This window comes from Rhinopithecus bieti, unplaced genomic scaffold, assembly GCF_001698545.2.
Source record: "Rhinopithecus bieti isolate Rb0 unplaced genomic scaffold, ASM169854v2 scaffold_26607, whole genome shotgun sequence".
NCBI lineage: Eukaryota > Metazoa > Chordata > Mammalia > Primates > Cercopithecidae > Rhinopithecus > Rhinopithecus bieti.
The window spans coordinates 151,168-162,406 of record NW_016812346.1 but is presented as its reverse complement, the minus strand read 5'-3'; the positions used below and the strand labels follow the sequence as shown (position 1 = coordinate 162,406).

Genomic DNA, 11,239 nt, shown 5'->3' with positions numbered 1-11,239 from the left:
GGCTGAGGAAGTTGGATCACTTTAGGTCAGGAATTCAAGACCAGCCTCATCAACACGGTGAAACCCCGCCTCTACTAAAAATACAAAAATTAGCCAGGCATGGTGGCAGGCACCTGTAATCCCAAATACTCGAGAGGCTGAGGCAGCATTGCTTGAACCTGGGAGGCAGAGGTTGCAGTGAGCTGAGATCGTGCCACTGACTCTGGCCTGGGCAACAGAGCGAGACTCCGTCTTAAATAAAACTTCAAAGAAGAAAGTCTCCACTCCATGAAGTTAGAGAGAGCTATGTAGTCAATCTTCTTACTTCAGCCATATCTTTACTATCCTTTCCTCATCCCAGTACCCACAAATTACGTTAATTTATGCCCCGGATTGGTATATAACTTTGAAAAAAAAAGTCTTAATGTATTTTACAAATATTTGTTTGATATCTATTATATTGAATAATATTTTTCCAATATCTATTTGTTGAATATTTGTTGGTATCTATTTGTTATATTTGTTGAATATCTATTACGATTCATTTCCTTAACCATTGTGTACATTCTCAGCCATGTAAAAACTCTACATAGGAAGACAGAACAAGCAAAATCTATTATAAAGCTATAAACTGAGTGTCTTATGGGAGGTCAGAGGAAGAACCAAGAGTCTCAAAGGAAGTGAGAGATATCCCTAGGAAAAAAAGATGGTGAGAATATTCTAAATTATAAACTAGTACATGCAAAGGTAGGAAGACCAAAGAAAAAGGGTGTATATGAGCTGAGGGTATATGTATTAGATGGGCTTGAGTTCTAGGCCATTAGGTGTATACCAGCGTAACTGGGAAGTGGGCTACATGGAAGGATGTGATAGAAGAGGTAAGTACCTTCACTAAAGATGCTGGTCTAAAAGAAGTCAGTAAGACCAGGCCATGCAGCTCAAAATGCTAGTGCCCTCATCTATGTACTTAAAGTGTCCTATCAAGTACCATCAGAAGAATGCCTGATATGACCCTGCAATAAGTCTAATCACAAAAGGACAATAGAATCCACTAGTGTTCTGAAATTGCAGTACTCTCCTTAACCTGTATTCTTCTACCCTCCACTCAGGATCACAGTCAAAAGGTATTCCCGGTGCATCCGGAATCCACAGAGCCAGTAGGACCATAGCCACTTCCTCAGTGTCTAAGGGCTGCTTTGTTTTTAAGCCAAACTCCAAAAAGAGAAAGATCTCTGTGCCAATGGAGGACTATTTTAACAAAGGGAAAAATGAGTCTAAGGACAGTAAGCTTCAATTTGGAACTTAGTTGATATGGCAGCAAATTAAATCTGAAAATGAGCCACTACAAGAGGAATTAAATAAAAACTTGTTTGACAATCTAATTGAATTTCTGCAAAAATCTCATTCTGGATTCCAGAAGAATTCAAGAGACTTGGGCTGTCAAATAAAACTCAGAGAAATTCCAACTGCTGCTCTTGTTCTTGGTGTGAATGTCACAGATCATGATTTAACATTCAGAAGTCTAACAGAGGCCCTTCAGAATAAAGTCGCACCATATGTAGTCTCATTGCAAGCTAAAGACTGTCCAGATATGAAACTTTTTTTTTTTGCAAAAGTTGATCTCACAATTGTTGAACTGCTGTGTAGATATAAAATCCAAAGAGGGGGAAAGTGTTCAGCTCACCCAGAGAAAGACACATTATTCAATGGACTCACTTTCCAGTTGGTATATGACTGTCACACAGAAGACAGACCCAAAAATGACAAGCAAAAAGAGGAGTACTTCTAGCCAATGGCAGTCTCCTCCTGTTGTGGTCATCTTAAAGGATATGGAAAGCTTTGCCACAAAAGTACTGCAAGACTTCATAATTATCAACAGTCAACATCTGCATGAATTTTCACTAATATTCATTTTTTGAATTGCCACATCTATTATCATCCGCCGATTGTTTCCTCATGCAGTATCATCTCTATTGTGCATAGAACTGTTCCAATTTTTGTCTCGCAAGGAGCACCTGACTATGGTACTCAATAAGCTACTTCTTACAACTCAGTTTCCCTTTAAAATAAATGAAAAAGTATTGCAGGTTCTGACTAACATCTTTTTGTATCACGATTTCTAAATTCAAAACTTTATAAAAGGACCAGCTTTCTCTATTAGAGCATTTCTACTCCCAGCCCTTAAGTGTCCTGTGCTGTTATCTTCCAGAAGCCAAAAGAATAATAATTTTTTTATAAAACAATCAATGGGAAAACATCTGACATCTTCCATCTCTTAGGAGGTACGCAGAAAAGCAAGTTGCGCTCTTGACCAATGAGAGATGTTTGAAGGAGGAAACACAATTATTACTAGAAAACCTTCATGTGTATCATATGAATTACTTTCTGGTTTTGAGATGTCTTCATAAGTTCACCTCTTCTCTTCCCAAGTATCCACAAAGTCGATAGATGAGAGAGTTGTACCGCACATGTTTAGAAAAGAACATACGGAATTCAGAGGAGTATGCATCAGTCTTGTAGCTGCTGAAGATGTTGGCAAACGATGAACTGATGACCATACTTGAGGAATGTTTCAAGGTTTTTAAATCTTCTTGTGAAAATCACCTTGGCAGCACAGCTAAGAGAATAGAGAAGTTCCTGGCCCAGTTTCAGAGCTTCGATGAAACCAAAGAGGAAGAAGATGCTTCTGGGTCAATCAAAGGGGCTTCAGAAGACAGACCTCTATCATCTTCAGAAGTCTTTACTGGAAATGAAGGAGTCAAGCAGAAGTAAGAAGCAAACCAAATTTGAAGTACTCAGAGAAAATGTTGTGAACTTCATGACTGTCTAGTGAGAGAACAGTTTCTGCCTCTTAAGACACAGCTTCTCCATGAGGTGGTCTGCTTCAGTGCTGCCCATGCCCTTCGTGAGCATTTAGATGCTGCTCCATGAATTGTCCTCCATACTGCACTCAACAATCCTTACTATTATCTAAAGAATGAAGCACTGAAAAGCAAAGAAGGGTGCATTCCAAATATCGCCCCAGACATCTGCATAGCATATAAATTGCACCTAGAGTGTTGCAGGCTAATCAACCTTGTGGACTGTTCATAGGCTTTTGCAACAGTTTTGACAGCTGCTGAAAAAATGGATGCAAATTCTGCAACCTCAGAAGAAATGAATGAAATTATCCATGCTTGGTTTATTAGAACTCTTTTTGAACTAGAACTTTTAGGATTTATAAAACCTACCAAACAGAAGACTGACCATGTGGCAAGGCTAACATGGGGAGGCTGCTAGAAAGCAAATGAGTGAAGTCAGAACTATCACATTTAGCTTAAGCGAAAAAGGTGACCAGTCATATTTACATACACTAGAGGACTAGAGGAGCCTGTTTTGGTGAGAAGATAAATGTGTAATCCTTATGTGATGTTTATCCAGAAAAGTACATCGCTAACCCCAAACAGGCATATATCAAAACACCTGTGGAATACTTTAGAGTCCAACAAATAATATATATAACTAAAACTGCTCACATATTTTACTGTACTTTTCACAAAGTTATTACTAAATTGTGAGTAAATCATTCTTGAACTTATAGTATAAAAATATAATAAATTCCTTTATCCAGGAGTATAAATTTTAAAAAAATGTATTCCCTTTGACTTATCAGTACCTGAAGAATATTTTCAGAATGAACTTGGTTAAGGTTCCTTTGCTGATTATAAAATAGCCAGTTCTTTATCAGAGATGGATTCTTCTCTTAGTCAGTGGCTTAGGTTGGATAACTGCATATTATTTCAACTTAATCTTTTATTTCAGTGATGGTCCTGCGCAAACCTCATATTGGCATGACCAAAGCTTCAGGCTAGGGCTCGAGATTAATGCTGTGCTTGTGAGCTCCCATAGTCAGAAATTCTACAGTTTGTGAAGGAAATCCAGGATGTACTCAGCTGGCAGAGCTTTTAACAACACTCAGAGTGAGTCCAGCTTGCTCTAGCATGGTGGCAACAGCTCAGCAGTGCTAATAGGAGTAATAACTCACATTTGTCTGTAAGGAAATAGAACTAGAAGTCACAGACAGAAAATAAATCAAGGTGGAAGGCGCTAACTTCAGCCTCACTCTTTTTTTCATAATCTCATGAGTATTCCACATTTTAAGGAAAGCTACTCCTTCAGATGAAGAGAAGAGAGTGTCCCAATCACTCTGTGCCAAGCATTGTGCAGAAACTTTCCCATGAAAGTTCCCATTTAATCTTCATATCTCGGTGAGTTATTTTAATCCCACTTCACAGATTTACATTATATGAGGCTAAAAGACTTGCCCCCGGTCATGTGGTTAGTAGGTGACAGAATAAGCTTCCAAATCCAACATATGTCATAGTACATACTGACTGTGTTCACTGACCTGCAAAGTACAAAGTCACTGCCTTGAACATAATGATTTCAAAACATCTTTCTGAGATCTGGCTTCAGATACATTTACCATGCCTTCTCAGCCCCTTACCATTTAAGTGTGGATAATTCTATTCAATAAGATATTGAGTAGCTTTTATGTGGCAGGTATGCTAGATAACAGAGGTATAATGTTGTATGATGTTATGGACTGATGTTATACGCCCCGAAAATTTACATGTTAAAATCCTAACCCCCAGTGTGACAGTATAGGAAGCTGAGACCTTTGGGTGGTGATTAGGTCATGAGAGTGGAGACTACATAAATGGGACTGGTGCCCTTACAAAGGAGACACCAAAGAGTTTCCTTATTTCTTCTGACACAAGGACACAGAGAAAAGATTGCCATCAATGAACCGGGAAGTTGGCCCTCACCAGAAGCTGGATCTCTAGTGCCTTGATCTTAGACCTCTCAGCCTCTAGAACTGTGATAAATAAATGTTTGCTACATGCTTGTTTTTTAAAGCTACCCAGTCTATGGTATTTTTGTTATAGCAATTTGAATGGACTAAGGACAGATGAGGACCAGTTTTTGTCCCCATTTATTTTGTTATTTATTCAACATATTTTGAGTGCTTGTATGTGCCAAGCACTAAACTAGGTTCTCAGAGCACAACAGTGAGTGAAACAGCTATAATTGCTGAAATGACTTATAGTTCACTGAGGCTCATTGTCTTTGGAGGTGGTGATCATAGCTTCTGGCTGGTGATACATACTCTTCACTTCTAGCTGAGGTGATGGATTTTACTTAGTGACATACTTTTCATTTTTTTATCACACATTTATAAGACATCTGTAATGAAATTAAAGATAAAGAAATAAAATGAAATTGAATATTTCAGAATTTGGTTGATCCTCTGATCAAATATCTTTCAAAATCTATGTTTTCATTTGATCTAATGCTCATGAGTCATGCTTAAGAAACAATTTAATAATTTTCAGTAAGAATGCATTCACTGATTCTGTTTCTTAAGGAGTTTTTTCCTATGAAGAAAACCTATCGCAAAGTGGTAGTCATTTATTGACCAGAGAATACATTTATCCACCTTTTCTGCTAGAAGTTTTCTAAAAACATCATTGAGAAAGTAGGATCTGAGCAATAAAGAGTTAACCCCAAATCAAATTAATAATAATTTTTAAAAATTTAGCAAAGCCATCAGTGGCAGAGAAATACAACATATAATTCATTATATATTTACAAAGTAAGAGTCAATGTTAAGGGTGGATAAGATAGTTAAATAGCATGTTTATTTAATAAGCATGTACAATGAGTGTCTGTCCTATGAAACCATGCTACATATTTTCAATTAAGGCATTATACTTAGCAGAGTAGGAAAATGATTATGGGAAGCAGTATTATTTTTAAAATAAATAGATTCTGGTAACTTACCTAAGATAAAAATATTTGGGTGTGGTTTACAGATTACTTTTAGAAACCGATGATGAATTTCCTGGAGTTGTCTACCTGCTATGAATAATTATAAAAAATGTTATCTTGGCTGTTTAGAAGTACCCAGTCATTAAAAGGAAAGCCACTGGAGGTAGCAGTGTTGACTGTGAAGGGCCACAAGGAGACTTTCTGACTTGATAGAAATGTCCTGTGTCTTGATAGGGCTGGAGGTTATGCATATAAATTGATTTGTCAAAAATGATGGGACTATGTTTTTAAGTTCTGTGCTTTTCACTATATATTTCACTATATATTTCACTACATAAGAGTTATTTTATAACTCAATAAAAGTACAAGTAAAATTTTAAAAATGTAAACTGTGGTAAAGGAAAAGACTTCTTGCTTATTTCTCAAAATCCTGGCTCGTGCCTTGTTTAAACCCTCCATTTCACATTATGCGAAGGCATCTCAGGAAACTGAACACCAGCCTGTGGCTTGCTTTGGACAGTGGCCCGTGTCTTATGCCATGGCCATATTTACTGTTGAGATGGCAGAATAATGGACTTACTGTGTGCAAGTGTGCTCATGTGCACACACGTATGTGTGTTCACACTGTGTATATGCACCTGAATATGTTCCATTTCTTTTTTGAGCTCCATTTTCTCCTTCTACCTAAAGGGAATTGTAATACTGGCTCTGTCTTACTAAGAAAACCTGTGATTTGGTTCATTGAGATCACAGATTTGAAACAGCTTCCAAAATTCTTAACATTGATGATCATGTTCAAATTATTTTTTTCTGATTCAAAAACGGATGTGTTGCGGGGAGGGTATAAATAAGTAGTTACATGTCCCTAAATTACCTGTTAACTTTCTTCCCCTCAAAATTCCCAGGGTTTTTCTTTCTTAGCAAATGCTTCAGCACGTAACACCATTTATGGCTGCTGCTTTTTTCTTCATAGTCAAAAAAGGTGTCCTGGAGTTTGAGACCAGCATGATCAATGTGAGGAAATCCCATTTCTACCAAAAATACAAATATTAGCTGGGCATGGTGGCAGGCCCCTGTAATCCCAGCTACTTGGGAGGCTGAGGCAGAAGAATTGCTTGAATTCGGGAGGTGGAAGTTGCAGTGAGCTGAGATGGCGCCACTGCACTCCAGCTTGGGCGACAAGAGCGAAAATTCCATCTCAAAAATAAAGGTGTCCTATTATCCTCAGTTACCTGAGCAGCACATAGTAACTGACTGCCTACAATGTGCTATTTTTACAGAGACTCTAGAGACATGTTTTTTGTTTGTTTGTTTTATGTTTGTTTGTTTGTTTTCTGAGTCAGTGGTACAGTTTAGTTCCTAAGTAAACTAGGCTAAAGATCAACCCTACTGAGGTTAGTTGTGTGGCCACTTTCCCCTGACCCCAAGTGTCTTTTTTGTACCAAGCATGTGTCTTCAAACTGGATGAGTTCCTCACCTATGGAAATTGAAATAATTTCCAAGACTTTTGTCTTCTAAGCTTGATCTCAGTCTGCTGAAAGAGGTGGAGTGGATGCTTTTCAAGCAAATCATGCATTGGGGCTCTTATTCCAGTGCCTCAGAAATATTTGAGTTGCTAGGATATGGGGAATTATGACTGGAATATCTGTTCCAATGGCAACTTTCCTTCCATGAAAATTTTCTGTAAAGAATTTGCTTTTGTATACCTTTACAACAACTATAAAAGTTTGAGTTGAGTACTTGGAAATTTAGTGAATCTATTCTCAAGGGTAATTAGAGGAGAATAAAATAAGGATCGGGAATATCAAGAGTCAACACACAGGTAGAACTGAAGTGTTTTTGTTTGTTTGTTTTTTGTAATAAAGCCTTGGGCAAGATTAAAAAAAAAAAAAAAAAAGGTAGAAACCTCTGTGTGCTGGGAGAGAGAACCCTAAGGCTGAGTATGAAAACTTTGACCTGAACTTCTTAGTAGCCAAGCTCAGAACACAACCTTGCTGTCTGAAGTATGCCCAGCTACTTACTAGTCACCTAGAACTTTTTTCATCTCAAATAGTCATAGTTCCTATGTGTTTTTGAAATTTTGAAATATTGTAATCATAAAAACAGAAAGACATTACCATTCATGTGAAGGAAAGACACAAAACCAAACGCTTCTTGCCCTTCATCATGCCCATGAAACAAATGTACAAGGCTATCCCAGAGGCTGCAAGGGAGTTGAAACCCTGAAACTTCCAAAAGGTAGTAAGTAAAAATTAATGGCACAGAGGCCAATCTAATTCAGCATGCATAAAATATCATTAGTGCTATCTATATTGAGTGTTCTGTTTTTACTGTTACATGTTAGTAAACATAAAAATTAAACCTTTCCTAGGTTTTACTCCTGATCTCCTTGCTACTAAGTCTTTATTTTCCATAATGTCTTAATTCTTGAAATATAAACCATTCTTTCATGACTTTTTCAGAAACTAATCCTAATCGTTAGAAACTAAAGACTATAATGTATTATAAAATAGGTTATTATTGTTGTTATGTGGGCAGAAATGAGAATTACATATTGTAATAAATATGAAAGCAATTACAGCTTATACTCTTCCTGAGCCTCAGTTTCCTTGTCAGTGAAATCTGTACATATGAGCGAAGGTGATGGACTTAGTAGTAGTTAGAGCCTCTTCCACCCCTAACGTCTCAGTCTATTCACATTTCTTACAATTCTAAGTGCAAGAAACCAGCTTCAAAGACAAGACTGCTAGTTCTTTCTCATTAAAATCGAATTTGCATTTAGAAAGTGTGAAATTTAGGAAAAAATAATTGCTAGAAAACAGAAAAGCAATGATATTTTTATGTCACTCCATTTACTTCCTTTTTATGAAATCAAATAGTTCTAAATTCATTAGCAAGACATCCATGATTTCCATGATATTTCTTTAAATTCCCTTTCTAATCCCATTTGTCCACTCATCCTGCAACAGGCAACCAGCTCACAGGCAACCAGCTCACTAGTTCAGGTAATATGCTGGGGATTGCCCCAACCAGTTACTTGTGTATTTTCTCCTCCTATCCTGGAAAGCCCTTTCTTCTATCTGCTTATCAAAATTGTACCCATTCTTTATGGTCAAAGCTCAAACACTCACTTTTTTAAATTAGATCTTTCTAATTAGACCAATCTTCCTTCCCTTTCAATCTCTAAGCATCTTAGAGGCACACAGCCTATTAATGTTGAGGGGTTTATTTTATTATTTTTTATATTAAAGTTAAAATATCATATATAGTAGTCCCTGCTTATTCCCCCAGGGGATATGTTCTAAGAACCACAGGAAATGCATGAAACCATCAATAGTACTAAATCCTATTTATACATTTTCCCCATATATACACACTTAGGATAAAGTTTAATTTATAAATTAGGAACAGTAAAAATTAACAAAAATAGCTAACAATAAGGTAGAACAAATACAACAATATACTGCAATAAAAGTTATGTGAATGTGGTCTCTCCCACTCTGTCTATCAAAGTATCTTACTGTACTGTATTCAGCTATTTTTGGATCATGGCTGACCATCGGTAACTGAAACCACTGTAAGTGAAATTGTAGCTAAGATAAGGGGGATACTATACTTTTCTTCTTACATTAAGAGCTTTTTGAGGGCAAAATTTTGGTCTTCGTGTTTGTACGTTTCTATGCTTACACTTCATGCAAGTATTTATCAAAATGCTTTTATAATGTCTTAAAAATAGTACCAGAGTAAGGTCAAGAATTTTGAGTTCCAGTTTTAGGCCCTTTATCAACTAATTATGCAGCCATACACATATTATTTAAACTCTATTAACCTCAATTATCTCATGTAATATAAGGATAAAAACATCCACTCTACATGGAGGATTAAATGCCAAAGAGCTTTTAAAATTCTAAAACATTATATTACTTTAAGAACGAAAGTTATTAATGTTGTTCTTATAATTTTATTATGGTAGTCACTCAATGACTACTAAATGTGTCTTTAAAATGAAAAGCAAAATAAGTAGATAATGAATGTCATATTTGAATTTGGTTGTAACAGAATGGGAATGACTATACTCATTTATTTTTTCTCTCTCCCCAAACTCTATTAAAATAAAATTAAAGGAAATTTTTAGTAGCTAAAAAAGCAACATTACAAAGAGAAAAATGAGGAGACAAGAACAGACAAGGGATTTCTATGAACTTTTACAAATTTGAAAGTGGATGAAGGAGTAATAACTGGCATAGCAGAGCAGGGGTCATTATACCCTCTAAACCTGGAGAAGGATATTTCAAGGAGAAACCAGAGGATCCTCCCTAGGAACCCAGGAAAGACTTGCAGCTTACAGCACCTGGGAAGGTGTCAATGAAGGAGGGATGGAAATGAAACTACTGTGTGTAGAGTAGTTTTTCTTCATATCCCCTCTCTCTTCTGTATTCCTGTGGTCAGACATTATTTCATTCCTATTCTCTTCTCCATCCGTTTCTCCAATCCCAGAAGAACAGAGGTTTATATGCTAAGGAACTGAACCTTAGAGGTTCTGGACTTGAGTGCATCAGGCACAGGGGAGGATGGAGGTCAGATGTGGGACCAAAAATATAGGGAGATGAAGTGAATGTCTGCATTTTGTATGGTAATGATAGCGCTCCCAGCTTCCTTTTTCTCCCTGCTCCTAAATGCAAGGAATAAGATAGTTATCTTCAAAGCCAGAGACTAGAAGATTCCTCTCTGGATAAAATAGAGAGTTCAGGGATATGACACACAGATAATGACACATGGAGGTTCTCCAATTGGGTTGGGGGCAGATAATAGTTAAAAAATAGGCAAAAAGCAAAACAAAACACAAAAAACCGTTTGTCATCTCATTTCTCTAAAGTGAAGCAGAGAAGTTAAGGCCAACTCTTCCCCACTTGCCATCCTCCCACACAGGGAATCTCTAATTTGCTTTTTACTGACTCATATTTAAATATGAAGTAGCATTTAATGAAGGAATATCTTTAATTTGAGGAGTAAGGTGAGGGGGGAGAGACAGCAGGAGACAGAGAGAGAGAGGAAAGGGAAAGGAACTCTAAAAAATAGAATTGAAAATTTCAAATAAAACTATAATATATTTAGAGAGAGAAAAGATAAGGCCGAATTATTGAAATAAGTACACGATATGATTTTAAAAGGTGTAACTGGAGAAATTTTAAAATCAGTAAATTAAAATTATGATTGCTTATATGAAAAAATATTTTAAAATAAGATTCCAATTGTTTTTTTTCCAAAGTTTGAACTAAAAAGCAAATGTGGAAAGACAGCATAGGAAACAAGAAAGTGAGATCATCTGAGGAGCTCTAACATCCAACAAATATATGTGTAACAGAGAGAAGTTTTTCTGCAACTAGCTAGACACAGAGATAAATATTTCTAGTTTGACTGACTGACTGAGTCTTCTGCTGATTGCAAA

General features: G+C 36.6%; 1 pseudogene; it reads left to right on the top strand.

Moving 5' to 3' along the window:
• The first annotated feature begins 1,771 nt into the window (after positions 1-1,771).
• Positions 1,772-2,910, top strand: LOC108544693 (origin recognition complex subunit 3 pseudogene; annotated as a pseudogene).
• Positions 2,911-11,239: the final 8,329 nt, after the last annotated feature.